Here is a 20,256-nt window from a genome sequence, read left to right on the forward strand (position 1 = left end):
GTCCTGCTGATTCCTTCCCCACCCCTACACTGACTAAATTTAGATTTGTTTCATAAGGCCGGGCAAGAATCTGTCTCTTTTTATTTTACGCTCTAGCTTTCCATGTTCACTGATGATAGAATAATATTAATTAATAAGAAAGGAAACAAATGCACAGAAAAAACATTTATTTATTTAGCAGTTAAGAGGATGCTGCAATGGCTGCAGACAAATTCTCCGAAGGTGTAATTTACATGTCACACGTCAGTGTACATATCTCTCCATTGAAACATATTTTTACTCGACAGTTATCTAGTTTATCTGATGGAGGAAGAGAACGGGGGAGAGACAGAGAGCATGATTTGTTTGTGCTTATGTGTAAATTTTTTTCCAGAGAGATATGTTTGTGAATTCCCCCTTCCGGGCTGTTGTGTCACATCTGGAAGTTTGTGTAGGAGTTTATCCAAGCACTGAAGCACAGTTACAGCTTTTTCTCATTTAAAAATCATAGGCTGGCATTTTGAATTGAGGTCTGGGGAAAGAGGGGGGGGGGCAGAGGGAGTTATCTGCCAAATGAGAGGCTGGAACAGAGTTGTAAATGATTTCCAGAAGTTTTCTTGGTCCTTTTTTTTGGTATTTTTTTTCAACAGCACATATGCAAACTTTAATGGAAACAAATCTTTGTCTCTTTACCTGTCTCTTACATTTTATTGCATTTGCTTTATTTAAGCATCTTTATGAGCACCATGCAGTGGCTTGTAATCAGGATTGTGAGGCAATGGAAGACTAGTTTGGTTGGTCAGAATCCAGAGGAAGATAATAATTGTTTCTGGAAGAAGGGGAACTTGTGTAGTATACAAATTGGAGATCGTGCTCTTTAGAACAGTGACATTCAAGTTTGTCTGTTGCAGGAAATCCGGAACAAGGATTCCTACAAGACATGACTGGAGACAGAACCTCCTGAGGACTGGTTTTAATTTTTGAGGGTGAAAGGAATTTTTGAAAGAGGAGTTTTTGTCTCAGACAAGGCTTGCTACTTCTTGGAGTAGGGTGCGGTGGGGAACAGCTGCTGTTCATTTGGGTCCATTCATAGATTTAAATGCATGTTGTTTTAAAATAAGCTCAACCTCCATGCTGGGTAATGAGGGAAAAAATATGAAAATAGGTATGACTTCCTTTCTATAAACAATCAAGGAAGGAAAAAAGCCAGTCAGACTGGTTGAAAACTTGCCAGGTTGTAAGCTTACCCCAAATGCCAAAGCCCTTATTGTCATCATTGCTTGAGGGAATTTTACCACATGGTATAAGTTCATCTGTCTAAAGTAGGCCTCACCGACTGTGTCTGGGCCTAGTATGTCTGATTTAAAAGGCTCTGAAGAAGGCCCCTATTCAAAGCAATATGGAATGAGCTAAAAATGTATTGCCTAGTTCTGAAATCTATCAAGTGAGATCTTGATCCCTGTTGATTGTTTGCATTGTTGTGATGTGATACCAGTTTTCGTAAGTGAAGTGATGAAAGGTATCTGTTGTATATGGAATGAGAAAGCATAGTGTTCAGGTGGTATGAATTCACTATTTCTACAGAGTGTTGTGGCTAGACCCAGAAAGCACATTTTTATATTTGCGTCTCAATATGTGTTTCTCAGAAGATCATACTCCTTGGGCTCTGAAGAGCTACAGTTTTCAAGATTTCAAAATACATCATATATAAGTTGCTAGATCTGATATCAAACCAAGGAAATTAATATTTTATCAGCTAGAAAGATAAAGTTGGATTTCATATTCCCCATGACAAATGTGGAACAATTCCATAAGAAGATGTAGTTATGGCCACTGACTCAGATGGCTTTAAATGGCCGATTAGACAGAGTCTTGAAGTGATGTGCCATAATAGAGCTTCCAAGGACGGTAAGCAGAGACCTGTTGCTAAGAAAGAGGAAAGGGGAAAACACCAACCGAAGGCTGTTATGCTCATCAGCTGTTTGTGGGCTTCTTTGAAGTATCTGGCTGGCCATTGTGTTGGAATCAGGGTGCTAGATGACAGGGTTCTTTGGTAAACCTGTGAATACTGGTGAGATGTGAGATGAATGCTGGATGGACTGGACCACTGGTCTGATCCAGCAGGGCTCTTCTTATGTGCTTATCTGGGGGGGGGTGGTGGTGGTGGTATTGCTTATGTTCTTAATTAGGACATATATGGCAAGATCCAAAGAAGTGTGCTAGTTCCATATGCCTGATGGGATTTGAGTATTTGTCTGTTTGTGATATAAAGCTTCCATGCTGCATAGCAGGCCACTGTTGAAACTGAGAGGACTTTTAAAAGGGTCTGTAATATGGTACAGGATGTGTTGATTAAAGCAAAAAAGTAAAAAAAATACCACTGGGCATGGCCAAGCTCTTGGATGTGCCTTGAGTCAGAGTAAACAAACAACTAAATTTACCATGTTGAAGCCAGACCTATACTTAATTATCATTGTGTGGTTGGGAGTCTAAGGCGAAATGGTGAGGGGTGGAGAGACTAATCTGCAGATGGACAAGCTATAGAGGAGAGGTACTTAATCTACCCCCAGCTGCTTTCTCTCTGGCCAGTATTTCAGACCCATGTACTTAATGGCAAGGTCAGATTTGAACCCTGGTTGATGTGCTGTGTTGTTCCACCTTCTTCCCCAGATTCACCAGCCTCTAATATTGTTTTGCCTAGGAGAAGCAACTGACACCTTGGGCATCTTGGATATACATTGGTTGCTCACATGCTATTCCAGTATAAGTCAGGAATGGACAAAGGTCTGCTTGTTATATATGCCAGTTTTGCCTTGGTGTGCGTGCCTTGTTTCCCCCCAAGTAATTGTTCTCTTCCCTCCCCCTTTCTCCATGGCTGTTTCCGCACGGCCCATAAACGACGGCCTGGGGGCGGTAAAAACGCCGCCCCCAGGCAGCCGTTCGCACAGGCGCCGCTGCTGCAACGCAGCAGCGGCGACCTGAATGCGCTTCCCTCCCCAGGCGGCGTCAGGCGCCCTAAACAACAACCCTTTAAAGGGTTGTTGTTGGGAAGCGTCTTCCCGGCAGCGCTGGTCGCGAACCGCGCCGCCCGAGACGCCCGTCGCCCTCCTCCGTTCTACTCCACGATGTCCTCGTCGCTAAAATTTAAGCCTGCTGGCCGTCGGGCCATACGCTGTCCCTCCAACCTCCAGGGGTCGGAGGGCAGCGTGGGCGGGGCTCCGACGGCCAGCAGGTGACGACGAGGACATAGTGAGTAGAACGGAGGAGGGCGAAGAGGTGGCTCCGCGCGGAGCCGCCTCTCCTGCGGCTGCCTCCACTTGGCCTGGCTTGCCCCCCCACGCCGCCAGTACTCTTGGCGGCGTGGGGGCGCAAGGAGGCCGTGCGGAAACGGCCCATCATTCTATGAGTTGGTCAGCTTGACAAAACAACTGTTCATAATGAAAAAAAAAGGGCCATGTATTGTGCAGTCTTGGGGCCCTTTGCAGAATTTGCTTCTAGTGTGTGATGTTATTTGGATGCATTGCCACAGTTTTATAAGGAAGAATCTTTATCAAGCATTCATCCCCAAGCAATTTATACTATGCAAAGAGAGAGTGTGCCACTCATATAAATGATATAATTATAGGCTACAGCTTCTCCTGCATAGAGAGAACTTTGATGGTGGCATTTTGCTTGCTGTGAAGGAAGATAAGAATCCCAAAGACTTTCAGAGTGCTACAATGCACCATTTGCAGTTTCTACTATTTATTGTGGTCATTCTTTGTATCACAAGCAGCAGCATTCAGCAGCCTCAATCAAGATTAGGATTGTATTGTCCAAAGGTGCTGTTGAAATTTTGAAGTTATTGTGAGGAAACTAGGCCAACACAGTCAAAGCTCTTTCTTTGGGTTCTCCTTGATGGACCTTGTCTACATTTACTGAGTTTAGCAGGCTATCCTAGATCTTACCAGAAGGAGGCAAACAGTTTATGGTTTGTTTTCAATGCATTCTTAAATAGGTGTACTCACAAGTAAATCCCTCTTGGTTCAATAGGGCTTACTCTCTGGTAAGTGTATTGAGGATTATACTTGGGAGTATTGCACTTGCTACTTCTTCTTGACCAACAATTGGTACCAAATAAAGAGGCTATACAAATTAATGAAAGATTGGGATTATTGGGTAACACAGCAGCAAACTATATGCATTGGCAGATAATAAGTTAATGTGGCCATGGGAAAGCATAAATTTAAATTGCACTGGAAGTTGGTATGGAAACATGTTCTGTTAGATTTCATTGTTACACCCATTGTCAGAAGTTAAGGGGAGGATTTTGGTCAGGCAAAATGTAATAAACCAAGTTGAGATCTGATTAGGAGAATGCTCTCTGTAGTGAGAGTATAATGCAGTGTGGTACAAACAGAATGGTCATCTAGGAATTTATGAATACTGAAGTTGCATTTTCCTAAAAATTGTGTCCTTTCAGCCAAGTAATAGTTGTTAGTCAATGTACCTTAAGTGTGCTTTATCATTGTATGTTGATGTCTTTCAGCCTACAAAGCAACATTCTCACATAGGGAAGAAATTAGACCATGTATCCACTTGTAAGGTTGTTTGAAGCTGCATTGCTGAACATGCAATTTTACCTTTTAATTAAAAATTAAAGATGGAAAGTAGGTTGCCTCTTCAGCATAACATTTACTTCTTCATTTTTATAATTTTCACTAGAATCTAGTTCCCTCTTTTAGGCATGGTTTAGAAGGTGAGTTAAGATTATTTATATTACTGAAAACCGATTTACCTAGATTTGAGTGTGTGTGGGGGGGGGGGCGGGGGGGATGGACGACGACTTAACTTTCCCACCATTCCAGGGCCATTTTGAGGATGTAATAGTATAGATGTATACATCTATAGTAGTGATTCTCAACCTTCCTAATGCCGCGACCCTTTACTGCAGTTCCTCATGTTGTGGTGACCCCCAACCTTAACATTTATCCATTTTACAGATGGAGAACACTGATGCAGAGAGTCTTAGGCGACCCCTGTGAAAGGGTCATTCGACCGCCAAAGGGGTCGCGACCCACAGGTTGAGAACAGCTGATCTATAGTACACATCTAGTATAGATGTAGTAGGTCAAGTCCCATACTAGAATAGAGGAGACCTGGTTTCAAATGCTTCAGGAAACAAGTTTATAAAACTCACTGGGTAAATCTGGGTCATTCGTTCCCTTTCAGCTAGCCAGTCTCAAAGGATATTTGTGAGGAAGAAATGGAGGGCAAAAGAACTGTGTATGCAATCTTGAGCTGCTTGGAGGAAGGGGAGGGTATAATAGGTTGAGGTTTGGGTCCCACTCAGGCCTAGAATAAGTAAAATGTTAAGGCTTAGAATATTTTGATTACAAAAAAAATAATTCTCCAGTTGAGTTGAATGCAGAAGTCTAAAGCATCTCCCCACATGCTGACTGTAAGACAAGACAATGTGGTGGTTCTCAGAGATCAAGTGAACCTGCCAGACTACTTGTCCTCAGTCAGCAAAATCTAAGAACCGTTGTCATTACTGATATCTGTCATGGGAAATGGGCGGTGACCTGCACTAGATACAAAAGACATGCCTTCGAGGAAAGAGAAATCATAGGAAGGACACTAACAATCTCCCACTGGCTTTTTATTGAATTAGTGCCTGTTTGGTCAGGCAGGAATTCAGTTACTATCTGATCTCTGCTAAACCTGGTGACTGACTTGTTCTTTTAAAGCAAGATGTTATATAACTCTAAGAACACTGGACTCTGTAGTTTTCTGTTGTGCAGAGGTCTTCTATGTCCAACATTCATCATGAACTTCAGAATTAAGATCCCAGTTTATGATGAATGAATTTTATAATTGCATTTGGCCATAACGGCTTGCTTATGTGTGTTCCTTGCTCCCCCCACCCCCTTACTTCCTTGTTGTGGAACATTGTTAGGGCTTGTAGCTTTAAGAAGCCTTGAAACAAATTTCAGTAGCCCCATAGTATCTGGATTTAGGTGCTTGGGTAAACTGGTATTTGTTGAACTCCTTACAAATGAAGACAAACAAAATGAAACAAAAGCCTTTACTGGCATCATCACAAACTAAGACTATAAACTGGGTTTAACCATGGTTTAGAATCCCTACTACGTGGGATCAAGTTCCAATTTGTGAATTTGGGGACTGGAGTTTGTGTTTCTCAGACCAACAGGCCTTCAGTTGGCCTCTCTTTGCAACAGGAGAGAGAGGAACAAGGCAAATATGTGGCCACGATAAATAAACAGAGTTTGTGCCTGTTGCAGAAAATTTCAGTTTAATTACATCTTGTCATGATATCTGAATGTAGCTTGTGTCTAACAAAAGAATTAAGACTGTCTTAAGTAAGTGCTTCATTTGAATGGATAGGGTTTGCTCTACGAATAAAGAAGTATTTTGCATAAATAATCTCTTAGAATCCCAGGAGGCTAATTACTCCCCCACCATCCTCTGAAAAAAAAACACATCCACCAAACAACCAGGCACAGCCTAACTGGTTCTCTTTGGAGAATTAGCAACATGAATGTGGAACTCTGCCTCTAGTTATTGGTAAAAAAATTGGAAAGGCAGGAAATTATTGCTAAATGGCCTCTCCCTGCTTGCTTGATTCACTAATCCTGTAGCTTACTGTTTTTGCAATATTGTCTTAGCTGGACTCTGCCCTTCAATCTACATGAGCTAACTCCCAAACTAATGTTTGGATACATTTCTCTCCTGTAATGATAAGTATCTTCAGTACAGTTGCTTTCTCTGCCTGCTTTCTCCAGAGTATTATTCCACTAAACAACATCCTCAAGAAGACCTCTTAATTGGCAAATTATTTGAATGTTTGTTTTGTGAGGAGGGGGGGTGTATACTCTACCCTCCCTGTCTCTGATGCTTTCATGTTCTGGCTTCTAGGGAGTGAACTGTCATTTCCACTGCAAATAGCAAAGGGATGTTCTGGAGGTAACCTCGGTGAGAATGTTCCAGTTCCTTTCATTTTTGACACTGCAACTCCCATGATCATATGATTATAGATTTGCTTCCATTTATGCTCCAATTCCGCCCCCCTCCCCCACCTCAAATAGGGACACAACGCAGTTTACAACATTTTCTTCTTCTCCATTTTATTCCCTCAACAGCGCAGTGAGGTAGATCAGGCTGGGAGAGAGTGATTGGCCCAAGGTCACTCAGCAAGTTTCTAGGCAAGCTGGTGGCCAATTTTGAAGCTCTAGCTTTATTTTCTGGTGAATTATACCTTCCATAAACAGGCAACCATTGCCACTATTGTAAATAGCACATTGGGAGGAGTATTCTGGTGATAACCTGAGCCATGATGTTGTGATTCCCTTCATTTTTGACATTGCTGCTCCCATTACTATTTTTAATATGATGGCCATGTTCCAAATGCTTAGCTTCATTGTTTCAGAGATTATGCCTGTTGGAAACAGGAACACTTTAGCTTCTATTGCAAGTAGTGTGGGGGCATTTCTGAAGATAGCTTTGGCCAGGATGTTTCTGTTCCCTTCATTTTTGGCACTGCAACTCCCCATTATCACTCCCAAGCTGATGGCCAATTTTGAGACCCCTAAGCTTTATTTCCTGGTGAGTTATGCCTGCCACAGATGGATGGACAGATTCATCCTTTTATTATTATAAACTAATTGGGATACTAGGATTGCAACCCTGTGAATCCTTACTTTGGAGTAAAGCCTAGTTAACTCGCTGGGATAACCTTGAATAATTATGCATACAATCCGTTTGCATAGGTGTAAACTGTCCTATAGACATACATTGGTTTTTATAGCAATCTGTCATAGCTTCTCCAAAGCAGTCTTGGGAACTCAAGTTTGTTAGAGTTTTGAGTGATTCCTGCAACTCATAGATCTACAGTTACCAGCATTCCCCAGAGAGAACGAAAGACTATTTTCATTCAGTTTAGGGTGTATGAGTTCTCTAGTTCCTCTCTTTTTTTTTACTACCCTGGAGAAGAGAATGTGGCTGCCTCGATCTTCTGTATGAAACGTATGTATGCACATTCAAGTCAGGTTATTCATTGGCATTGTCCAAGTTTTTAAAAGAGAAAGATTGAAAAAATGTTTGTTTACAGGGAATAAAGTTGCCATTTGCCTAGAAATGTAGGCAGAAGTGACGTCAAGCTTTGATAGGTGGGGGAAAGGAGCCTGGTTAGGAAAAGCCAGCCTGCACAGTGGTGTCCTTTCCCTTGACTGCAATTTGTAGTGCTCAATTAGATTAGTTTGTATTATGATATTGGGAAGCCACCCCAGCAGTGCCGTAGGAAGGGAAAATGGCGGCCGCCCCACCCTCATAGGTCCCCATCCCCAAAACATGCCTCACTTACCTTTTTAAAGCTAAAACAGCAGCCTGCTTGTGTTGGTGGAGGCTGCTGTGGGCTGCAGAGGCAGCCTGAGGTGGCCTGAGGGGAGGGGTGATGAGGAGTAGGGAGGGATGGGGGGAGCGATTCTTTACCCCCGCACCTGCGCTCGGGGCATTTGCCCCCCTTTACCTGTGGTCGCTCCGCCTGTGCACCCCAGCAACGCAAAAGCATAACTAAGCTTTTTTGAGTTCCAGGCCACAAGGCATCAGCAAGTATCCATTTTAGGAAATCCTTTCTCAGGAGACATGCCTGGTCTGTCTTTTGTAAAAAAGTATCTAGAGCCTCATGGCACAGAGTGGTAAATTGCAGTGATGTAGTCAAAGCTCTGCTCACTATGTGAGTTTGATCCCGCTGAAAGTCGGTTTCCTGTAGCCAGCTCAAGAGATTGACTCAGCCTTCCATCTTTCCAGCATCAGTAAAATTAGTACGAAGCTTGCTGGCTGGGTAAAGTGTAGAAGGCAAAGGCAAACCACCTCATTAACCAAATCTACCTAGTAAACGTTGTAATGTGATGTCACCCCATGGGTCAGTAATGACCTGGTGCTTGCACAGGGGGATTACCTTTACCTTTATCTGGCACTTGAGCCCCAGGTGGCGATTAACCTTAAATTCATGCATTCCATATAGTTTTGAGTCCACATTTTATATGTCCTGCAAATTTATTTGCCTAAGTATTGACTTCAAAGGAAAGGCTTGGCATTTCCAGTAGGATCCCCACTGAAGAAAGTGTTAATGCACACACAAAAATGTTACTTGATTTTTTGCTGTTTGCAGAGTCCAAGCCTAGGGCTTTCTGGCCAGCTGGCGGTTTTTGTGTCTGTCTGTGGGAGAGTTTATGGCAGGTTTGTTCGCTCTCCTGGAAGGAATGCAGCATCTCTGTTAAAGGCAACTAAAGGCTTGCTGGATATCTCAGTAAGTGAGGTACTTGACCCAGCAATGCTGTTTATGCATGGGGGGGGGGGGTTTGAAAATGTTCCCACAGTGGCTCTGCTAGGCTTAGCCATAGTCTTTGCTGGAGAAAGGAGCTGGGGGGGGGGACAAGAGAGAGAAGAAAAGAGCATCACTTAGACCCTTTCTGCACATGCAGAGTAATGCACTTTCAGTCCACTTTCAATGGACTTTGCAATTGGATTTTACTGTGCAGAATAGCAAAATCCACTTTTAAACAATTGTGGAAGTGGATTGAAAGTGCATTATTCTGCATGTGCAGAAGGGGCCTTCTTTGTCTCTAGTGCTTTGTACTTTTTTATTACGCCAAATGAAGCTAGCTGCTTCTTGGATCCAACTTCAGCTGAGTGTAATAAATGTGTGGCTGCAGAGGCAAGGGAGCAAACATGAGTTAACTTCATGAAGGAACAGCAGGTTTTCAGCCACTGTTGCCTTGTATTGTCTGGCTCTGTTTGCTTTTCTTAGTTCATGATGGCTTTTCCAGATGATCAGTTTATAGCACAATAAATGTGCAGTTGTCATTCATTTACAGAGGGGATTCCAGATGTCTTTCCTGAAGGCAAAGGCTTCTGTTGTGAGGATATTGTCAAAAAAACTCCCCACATGTGACAATCTAACCATTTTTTCCCCTGAAAAGGGAGTTTTTGATGTGGGAAGGAGCATTCAAACTCACAGTCCTCCCTGCCAGCATTCTCAAGCGGTCAATTCTAGAAAGATTTTCCTCTATTCTAAGTAGATATGGCATTCACTGTGAAACTTTGGCCGTTTCTGCACAGCCAATTACAGCGTTGTGCTGCCGGTGTTATTGGCAAAGCTGCAGCAATGGAGTGTTCGCATGGGCGGGCGCTCTCTAGACAGGTGATGCAGCGACTGAATCCCGATGCTTCACATGACTATGCTTTGCAAATGGCCTTTTCCCCCCAGGGTAGACATCATGGGCGTTTGGCGCCAGGATTGGCCAGCGTGGGACGCCATAGTGGGGGGCGGGCTCTGCGGCATCAATTCCTAGTGGGCGCTTTGCATGACGCTGACTGTTTCTAGTTTGACAAAGCATTAACTCTTTTGTGCTTTTTGCCAAACTGCTGTTTATTTACCTGGGAGTCAGGAAGAAACTACCTTTTGATCTGGGCATTGGACTTCAGAAAAACTGGGAATGTCTCTTTCTCATTTTTAAAAACTAAACCTATATAAAGACAGTGGTAAAGTCTCAAGAAGGTTGGAGGCTTCTCATGTCTAAACATCTCTCACAGGATCCATAAAGCTTCTTATGCTTTAGGACTTGTACAGCTTCATAGACTGATGAATATAGAACCTGACCTGGCCTTTCACCTTAACTGACTGCCTGAAGTTCATATCTGTAAGTCATTCAGATCTTCATGGAGTCCCCTTAGTTTATTCCAGCAGGTTCAAGAAGGCCAGAGTGAACAGACTCTGGGGCACTCTGACTACAGCAAAACTGATCAAGCATTGAAGTTTTGGAGGCCCATTGTCCTATGTCTTCAACCTTTTTCTTGTTGACCACTGGCCAGCCAAGGGTGAATAAAAGCATAATATAAATTGTGAAAGTGTGTGAGTGTAACCCCCATGCCCAGAATGGGTTGGCCCAGAATGGGTTGACCCAGTAAGGGGTGGAGACTCGGAGCAGCAGAGAGGCTGAAAGAGCTCTTTTGCAGAAGAACAAGGCTACCAGACTCGGACCTTGATTTCTATAAGCCCTTAACACCTTGTTAAGGGTTTCTTTTGTGGTTGTAATGGGTGAGAGTTCTCCTGGAGACCTTCATCATGTTGCAACCTGTTCATCAAGCCCTTGGAGTCTTCAGGAGCCAGCCAACTTGCAAAGAAGAATTTGGACTTGGCAATATCAGTAGACTGTAAATAGAAGGACTTGAAATGCAACCTGAACAGGACCTTGAATTGTAACGTTAAATGTTGATGTTTTAAAAGTGTGAATTGTAAAGAAAAGTAAACCATTTTGTTGTTTAAAAATTGTTGTTGCAACTCATTCCAAGTACTGCCCCACAGAACCCACAGTTAGAGGTTACATGAGCAACTAGTGAGATTTAAATACTTACCGGTATTCAGAAACTTTCCAAAGAGCTCAAGGGGCCCTTTAGTTTATCTTCAGAACAGTCCCGTAAGATAAGTTAGGCTGTTCAACGGTGCTTTCAGACGCTGCATTTAACTGCCCTTATGGAAAATATGTAGAAAACTGTCTTGTTGCCAAGCTGGTACTTGTGCCTTGCTCCCTGTTCTTCTCACCTCCTTTCTTGCATGGAGAATAATGCTAAAAAAAATAATAATCAAAATTCTGTTACCCCATGATATGTGAATGCACTGCAGTCTCTGTTAGTCTTTCCTTCCCACTAACTGCAGCTTGAATCCAGGTAATTTCTGTGGACTCAGCGATTTCTTCCAGAGAAGCGCAATTTTCTCACCTTCCCCTTCCTGTGGCAGCCCAAAATATCCCCTCAAATCCTGTTGTGGGGGAAAGGGGAACTCCAGGAACAGGATTTCAGGGGGCATTTTGAACTGCCATGGGAGGATGAGAAGAGAAATTGCAGTCTGTGGGTAGAAATCCTTGTGCCTGTGGAAACATTAGTCTGAATTTAATCCTCAGATTCTAATCATGGATTACTCTGGCTTCAAATCCCAGTTAGTGGAGCAAAAGTTAACAAGGTTAGCTCATGCATCTGTATTTGTATATTGCACGTAATCAGAATTAGTTTTTGACGGGGATTCTTCAGAGATAGGGACAGCAAGAAGCGAGGCGGACATGATAGTCCAGTAACAAGCTAGGCTCAAGCAGATCTGAGTGCAGCCAGATTAACAAGCCAAAGATCACTAGCTGTGAGTTTGGTAATAGAGTAGGGATCTGAAGCTTTGTTCTCCTCGGTCCTCTGCACTGCAACCACTATCTATTCTATTCAGTTCACTCTACCTGTGCTTCTCTTATCTGTATCTATCATATGGAGAAAAAGAGAGGCACTAATATTCGGTTTCTAAACCACAGCCATTTTGCTGGGGTCCAAGTTTCAGCCATTGCTTCTCTCCCCCCCACCCTCTCAGTTTCCTTCTCCCTATTGCATTCCATTCATTGTATTTTCAAATACTCTCCTTTGTTTTCCCAGCTTTATATTTTTAATTATTTTGACTTAGTTCTGCATTAATATTATTTTATAAATCAGGGCAGAATGGAAGTTGGTGTATGTGTGATGTCGCTATTCAAGGAGTTGTAATCTCTGCATTTCATTTTGCAGTTCCACTGGAGAGATCTGGTTTCCAAATACACCCACACACAGACGCAGAGAGAGAGAAAGAGAGACTTGCAGGGAGGAGGGGAAATTTGGGGAGAAGCATCTGGGGAGATTTGCAGAGACTGTAATGAAAGGAAAAGATAAGAGCAGCTTGGCTCTGGTGAGGTCAATATGTAGGACACGTTTCCATCACTCAAGATGCTGTAGAAATGGGGGGACACAATCAACTCTTTAAAACCACAGTACTCCTGGAAATGAGCAGTAAAAGCTGTTACGTTTCTACATAGCTTTAAAAAAAAAGACAGTAACTTAAGTCAAGTTCAGCACATGCTTAAAAAAAAGAAGAATATGCTGTACAGCTTGCGTTTTGCATTTGTTCCTGGCTGCCACCAGAAAGATCCTCTCCAAATCTCCAGTGTTTGTTAAAAACCTTGTGAAAAGGGAAGTCTCATGTCTATTTGGTTTGTCTTATTTTCAGAATCACATTGCTACATGCCAATGCATGTAGCTCTCCTCAACACAGCTCTGCCTTCTGTTTTTTCTGGGTTTAGGCTTGCACTATTGTGTTAGAGTTTGAGTTGCTGTATGCCACAAACTTTATGCCCCAATTGGTTGTGGTGGGTTTTCCGGGCTGTGTGGCTGTGGTCTGGTGGATCTTGTTTCTAACGTTTCACCTGCATCTGTGGCTGGCATCTTCAGAGATGTATCACAGAGGGAAGTCTGTTACACACTGTGTCCAGACTTTCCTCTGTGATACACCTCTGAAGATGCCAGCCACAGATGCAGGTGAAACGTTAGAAACAAGATCCACCAGACCACAGCCACACAGCCCGGAAAACCCACCACAACCAGTTGAATCCAGCCATGAAAGTCTTCAACAATACAGTAATGCCCCAAGTTTCAAAGGAGAGATGAAGAAACTGCTCAATTTTCAGGTACTCCTATTAATTTGGGCATGTTGGTCTGTATACACATGCAAGTACCTGTGTCTATGAATGACGGAGGCCATGGCACCTCTGTGGATAATATTAGGACAGTGAGGAGAGTTTTGACAGCAGGTTGCTTGCAAGAATTAATTAATTACAGTTTCCGTTGAATGTGGGACTGGAATGATGTTGAAATACCAAAGCCAGAAATTTTCTGATTTATTTATTACATTTTTATTCCATCCTTCGTCCAAGGAATTTAGGGCAGCACAGGGGGTTCCCTCTCCTCCATTTTATGCTCACAAACCACCTTTAGGGTAGGTTAGAGTAATAGGACCAAGTTCTGGCCCAGTGAGCTGTTCATAGAAAACAGGGGTCTTTTCTAGCCTAGTGTTAAGCACTGTACTGTACTGTGTTTCACATAGAGATGTTAGCTCCGTCAGTCGAGGTGCAGTGGTTTAGAAAATTGTATACTTCCACATCAGAATAGAGTCCTGAACAACTATAAGAATTATATTTGTAAAAACCATTATTTTGTGCATTATTGAACATAGTACATTGATGCAAGAGCATTTATGCCCAAATGTGTTTTTACTTCAAACTTTCAAATGTGGGGTGGGATGGAGCTGGGTAGGCAGTAGGACCCAGGCGGAGCATTCTACAACAAAGAAGGGCTGCCATTCTTTGTTTGGTGGAGGAGAAATATACAATCTACTAACATATTTATGTGAACCAATTATACATTGTCTCCCCCCCCCCTTTTGTTTTCTTCTATTGAGTGCAAGTCCCAGGAATTATGAGGCTGGTGCCTTTCCAATCTCTCCCACCTAACCTAGTAAATCTTGCTGCCTGTCAGAGGATGCAACAGCAGTCCAGTACAATCAGCAATAGGCCATTCATAACCCAGATGTTTAAAGACCTACCTTTTTGACAGCTGACCTGGAAAAACGTAGGGCCAGTCCAACATCACGCAGTTGCCAGTTACCTTTTTGTTGTTGCACCTCTGTTTACCACCCCATTTATTGAAAGACGTAGCTGACATCTTGAAGAGTTACATAGAAAGGAAAATTCTGCCACATGGAGCTTACTCCAATCACAGTGTTACCAGAACACGAAGACAAAACTGCAACAAACAGTGATGAAATTTTCCCACCATCCATGGAAAAGGCGTAAGAAGTCCCCCAGAATCTGGCTCTTGTAACTTTTTATTAAAACTTTAAATAAACAAATAATTTAAAAGATTAGCCTACCTGTTCCTGCACCGTACCCCGCCCCCAATTCTGATTGTGGTTTGGTACTGTCAGGAAGTTTTGGAAACAACTAAACACCAAAACATAGTTTTGGCCTTGTTTACTTCAGTATAATGCCACCTTGGAAGCAAGTCTGCTTCAGCTAACCAATACAAGTAGCTTGTTTGATTTATGATAAAAACTAAAATCTGACCAGTGAATCAAAATTTCTAAAAGATCAGTTCAAGATTGAAATGGCTTACTTGTGTGATTAGGTTACCTTTTCTTCTTAACGATAGCTGGTTGCACAAACCAAAATGTGGATATAGTGCTATTATCAATCTTTTTTATTATTTCCACTGTTGGATTGCCAAAAATAGAGGAAATGGGGCTTGTTGTTTCACAGTTAGCTTTAACCACTGATTTAGAATGGAGTGCTGTTGTCAATTTATATCCAAAGTTTCGGATAACTAGGTGATGTCTTTTAATGGAAAAGCTGAGAAGTTTGAGAACCTGTGCATTTCCACACACATAAGTTCTGTCTCCATCTTTTTTTCTCAGGGTGAGAGAAATTCCAGTAGGGCTGCCAAATGTTCTGGCCTGTTCTAGTGACTTTAATAATATTATGATTTACAAAAATCAGCAGGTGAATATCTGTACATTAGACTACAGTTAATGGTGTGGCTGCAGTGGCTCGCTAAAAATGTGGCAAACCTAACTATCACAATTTGTAGGAAAAGAAAAAAAAAGAGCAAATTCAACTTTCCCCCCACTGTTGTATAGACAATGAAATTCTCCTAATTTATGAATCGCTGCTTTTGTTCCCCATTTCTGGTAGTGGTCAGAGCAGGGGTGGGCAATTATTTTTTCCATGGGGCCGCATAAGAAACAAAATATTGTGGAGGGCCGGGCCAAAAGGCAGGGGGGCGAGACGCTTTTGAAAGCCCCTCAGAAGCCGGCAGCCAAGGCAACTGGCTTCTGCGGGGCTTTCAAAGACGCCACGCTCCCCAGCATGGCAGGGGGGCCAGTCAGGGTCATCCGGTGGGCCAGATGTGGCCCGCGGGCCATATAATGCCCAGGTCTGGGTCAGAGTGACTCACAAAAGCCTGAAAAATCAAGAGGTACAATTCAAAACAGTAGATAAATTTTAAATTTTAAAATTTGTTTTATTTACCACCCTTTCCTGAGAGGCCCATTGTATATTTATGCAGTCATTGGCTTCACTATTGCCTGAATAATTTTCTTTTTGCACATATAATTGTCAGAAAGCTGAAAATGAGCACTGAAAATACATGCATAAGGCTCTGTTTCACATCTGGGTTATGAATGGCCAACTGCTGATTGTACTGAACTGCTGTTGCATCCTCTGACATGCAGAAAGATTTACTAGGTTAGGTGGGAGAGATTGGAAAGGCACCAGCCTTATAATTCCCGGAACTTGCACTCAATAGAAGAAAACAAAAGGGAGAAAAGACAGTGTATAATTGGTTCACATAAATATGTTAGTAGCCTCATGCATGTATTTTCAGTGCTCATTTTCAGCTTTCTGACAATTATATGTGCAAAAAGAAAATTACTCAGGCAATAGTGAAGCCAATGACTGGATAAATATACAATGGGCGTCTCAGGAAAGGGTGGTAAATAAAACGAATTTTAAATTTTAAAATTAAGCACAAATTTTAAAAATTGGACAGCAGACTTTGCATCAGAACAACAAACAAACCTGCCCTTTGATCAAGGGAAACTAAACCAATTACCTTTAGTTATCATCAAATGCTGTTTAAACAGCCTGATCTCAAATAATTTCCTAAAGCTATAAGAGTAGATGCCTCCCAGATATTTTCAGTTTTGGAGGGAGTATTTCACAAAGTTGAATCCATTGCAGTAACAGCCCTATATTGATTTGTGGCAGCCTTGCGTAAAGGAATATATAAATGAAACCACTAAGATGAATAAAGTTACTTAATGGGTTAATACACAGAGAGAGACACACACACAGAGATAGACAGTCCTTTTAAGTATGTGGACAGTAGGTTATAATGGGCCTTGAAGATAAGCAGCATTTTGACTTGAACCCAGAAACAAATGTGTGACTAGTGGAAAGATTTCAAAACAGGACTAATATATACCAAGTGGCTAACTGCAGTCAGCATTCAGGCTGGTGCATTCTGAATAATTTAAATGTCCAAGTTTTCTTTGAGGGAAAACTCACATAAAATAAGATTAAAGTAACTTCTGAGTCTAGAATAGGGGTCATGATGACACCCACCCTAAATGAAGGTGAAAGAATGTATTCTTAGCTACCATACTAAGATAGTTTTCAAATGGTAAAGCTGAGTTCAGTGTGACCTTCACAATCTGTCAGAGACCCTCACTCTGGGGTCATGCCCCCGCCCCTGCCCCTCAGCACGTTTAAAAGCACATCTAGGGGGCCAGCAAATGCTCTCTCCTCAGGCTGTGGGGAGAGCAGCAGCCGGGCTCTAGGGAGCCCGATTGGGGGGGGGGGCTTGGGGGCGTGGCCATGCCCCTGAGCCATGCCCCTGAGCCAAGGGTGTGTGTGCCTGGAGACCTAGTTGTCTCCAGGCGTCCTTTTCCCTCAGTACGCCTCTGCTCTTCAGTGAAAATGAGCTTTACTTTCCACAAGCCAGGTTTTAAACCTCAGCTTAATCTTAGTTTGTGATGGGTTAATACACACAAGTTTGCTGAGGTACCCATATTCAAGCATTGTAGTCAACTGGAGCTTCATCAGTGATAGTCCAAATTTTTTTTTATTTCTGCACAGGGTGGAGAGAAGGAGGCATGTGAGCCCAGCGGCCATCTTTTCTTTGTGCTGATCTGCACCTACCGTAATTGTCATTTGTCACCATGTCTAAATGCATCGTTTCCGACCATTTGTTGGTACTGTTCTTTAAAAGGCTCTGTGAATTGACTGTATTGCCCTCCCAGTGGCTTCGTACTTGGTACAATTACGGAAATGCACAGAGGCAAACTGTGACCCTTGTTTCCCTTGTGGTCTTAAGAAACACTTCTGTGTGAGAACTAATGAGGACTTTTTTCTGGCAGGCAGGCAAGTTTGATCTTTAGTAGCAGAGTGGGCCAAGAAAGTGCCACAGCAACATACAGCAGGCCAGTTCTCCTCGACCTGTCCTCATTTTCAAATTCACAATTGCTAACTTCTTGCTTCAGCCTTCTATTTTAAAGCACTGCGTTGTCCTCCTACCTCACACTTTCGGATCCTTCTGCTGTATAGCTCTCTTGAGCCCCCAGAACTGTCTGCCTTCCCCTGGAATTGATTAGAGCATAGGTGTCAAACTCTTGTCCCTCTAGATGTTATGGACTACAGTTCTCATCATCCCCTGCCAGCATCATGCTGGCAGGGGATGATGGGAACTGTACTCCATAACATCTGGAGGGCCGTGAGTTTGACACCTGTGGATTAGAGGGTAGGGCACGGTACCTCAAACCAAGCCCGTTTCTTGTACCTTGAAACGGACACCTAGAGAAACAAATTGCAGTTCTAGTGGACTCATTCTGAGATGGTTCTCTTTCTTTTTCCTCAGAGAGTCAGAAATTATTTTCCTTGTGGGTACTGAGCTGTCCAACTCCCTTTCCCTCCCTTCAACCCCCATCCGGTTATTCAGTGTGATTAATAGGAGGAGAATATATTTCTGAAAGTGGCAGCACTACAGTGTGCCGATTTGACACTCCCGGTTCCTTCTGTGTCTGTCTGATTAAAATCTTAAATTCTTTTAATTTTCAAAATGATTTGGATGTTCTGCGCGGTGCTAAAAAGTCTCTATAGCAACTGCCAGAGGAAACTTTCAGCACAAATCTGTCTGCGTGATAGAGAGAGGTCATTTCTGGTGTAATGATTTGTCTATTTTAAAACCATATCATATTTGTGGCAGCAAGTGCTGAAAGAGTGGGAAAGGTGTGGAATTTCTTTAAACTGGAGCCACAACAATCATGTTGTTGCTCCTCCCACAAACGCCTTGCATTTCTAAGGACATGCGGTCTGTCTTGAGCATTCAAACAGTGCTTTGGGTTGACTGGCATCACTTTTTAAAAACATCTTTTTAAGAGAAATAATTGTATTCCATAATGAAAGATTGTAATTGATACTTACAGAAATTACTACTTGACTAAAAGATGCAGGGAGAAGGCTTCCCTGCTCATTGAAGTGGTTATAGATTGGTATTACTATAAGATATAAATGAATAGATTCAGTGGTGGGATCCAAAGATTTTAGTAACAGGTTCCCTCGCCAGCCCCCATTCAGCAAAGGGGGCAGAGGCGTACCTAGGCAAACCTGAGCCCTGGGCAAAACCTGAGTTGGATGCCCCCCTCATGGGCAGCCACCCCACCACGACCCCAAAAATTTTTTTTGCACCAGGTCATTTCTAAATCATCATCACATTATAGAAAATGCCCCAACTCACAAATCTGAACACAGCAATGGTGAAACACACAGGTTCTTTGATAGAGACTGGTGAGATAAAAGGTATGAAAGGCTGAGAATCAATGAATTGCAGTACCTGAAAGGGGTTAACCCAGTTCAGGGAGTTACATTATTAGTCACAATTGCTATATGGAACCTTCGTGTTCAAAGGCAGTAAGCCTCTCGGGGAAGCGAGGGCGTGGAGATGGAAAAGCGGACCCAATTAGTAACCCCCTCTCGTCACACACAAATAATTAGTAACCCACTCTCAGGAACTGGTGAGAACCTGCTGGATCCCACCTCTGAATAGATTCCATATAACTTTGTTTCTATAAAGGTCCATTTGACCCACATCATTCCAGTGGTGGGAAAATACCCCAGCTTCTTTCTTACTTTCCTATAACATACCACTTAATGTAATTTGGGGGTGCTGTGGCTACAGACAAACAGGTTACAAAAATGATGCTAGCACTTGAAATGAACAGGGAGTAGCATGAAAACACTCAGAGCAAATATTGAGCTTTAAAAGCAGTCTAGCAATTTTGACCCCCCCTCAAGACTTTCCAGAGCAAGAATGTCTTAACCAGCCACAGGAAGATGAGGGGTATGGGGGCCAAACAGCCATTTTGCTGCAGATGGTTCTACAGCCTTGGCGCAACTACTAAAAAAGCCGTACTTTGTGTGCTTGCCTTCCTTTCTTCCAGTTGTGAAGATATGCAAAGCTGGGCATCAGCAGAATATCTAAAAACCCATCATAGTAACTTGTGGGTACTGGTTGTCTTTCAAGCACTTTGTGTACGCATGGGAGTTTGAGTGGATCCAGCGCCATTTTGGACTTTGAACAGCAGATCCCACCGTGTCATGTCAATCTGTCGTTCAAACCCAATTTTTATTTATTATTTAAAATATTTATTAACCTCCTTTCTTCCAGAACTCAAGGCAGCTTTTATAAACAGAATAAAAACACAGAAATACGTAACATCAATTAACCAACACCCCCCCCAGTGTATTGTTGAAGGCTTTCACAGCCAGAATTAACTGGGTATTGTGGGTTTTCTGGGCTGTGTGGTCATGGTCTGATAGC

This window comes from Sphaerodactylus townsendi, linkage group LG03 (assembly GCF_021028975.2).
Source record: "Sphaerodactylus townsendi isolate TG3544 linkage group LG03, MPM_Stown_v2.3, whole genome shotgun sequence".
Lineage (NCBI taxonomy): Eukaryota > Metazoa > Chordata > Lepidosauria > Squamata > Sphaerodactylidae > Sphaerodactylus > Sphaerodactylus townsendi.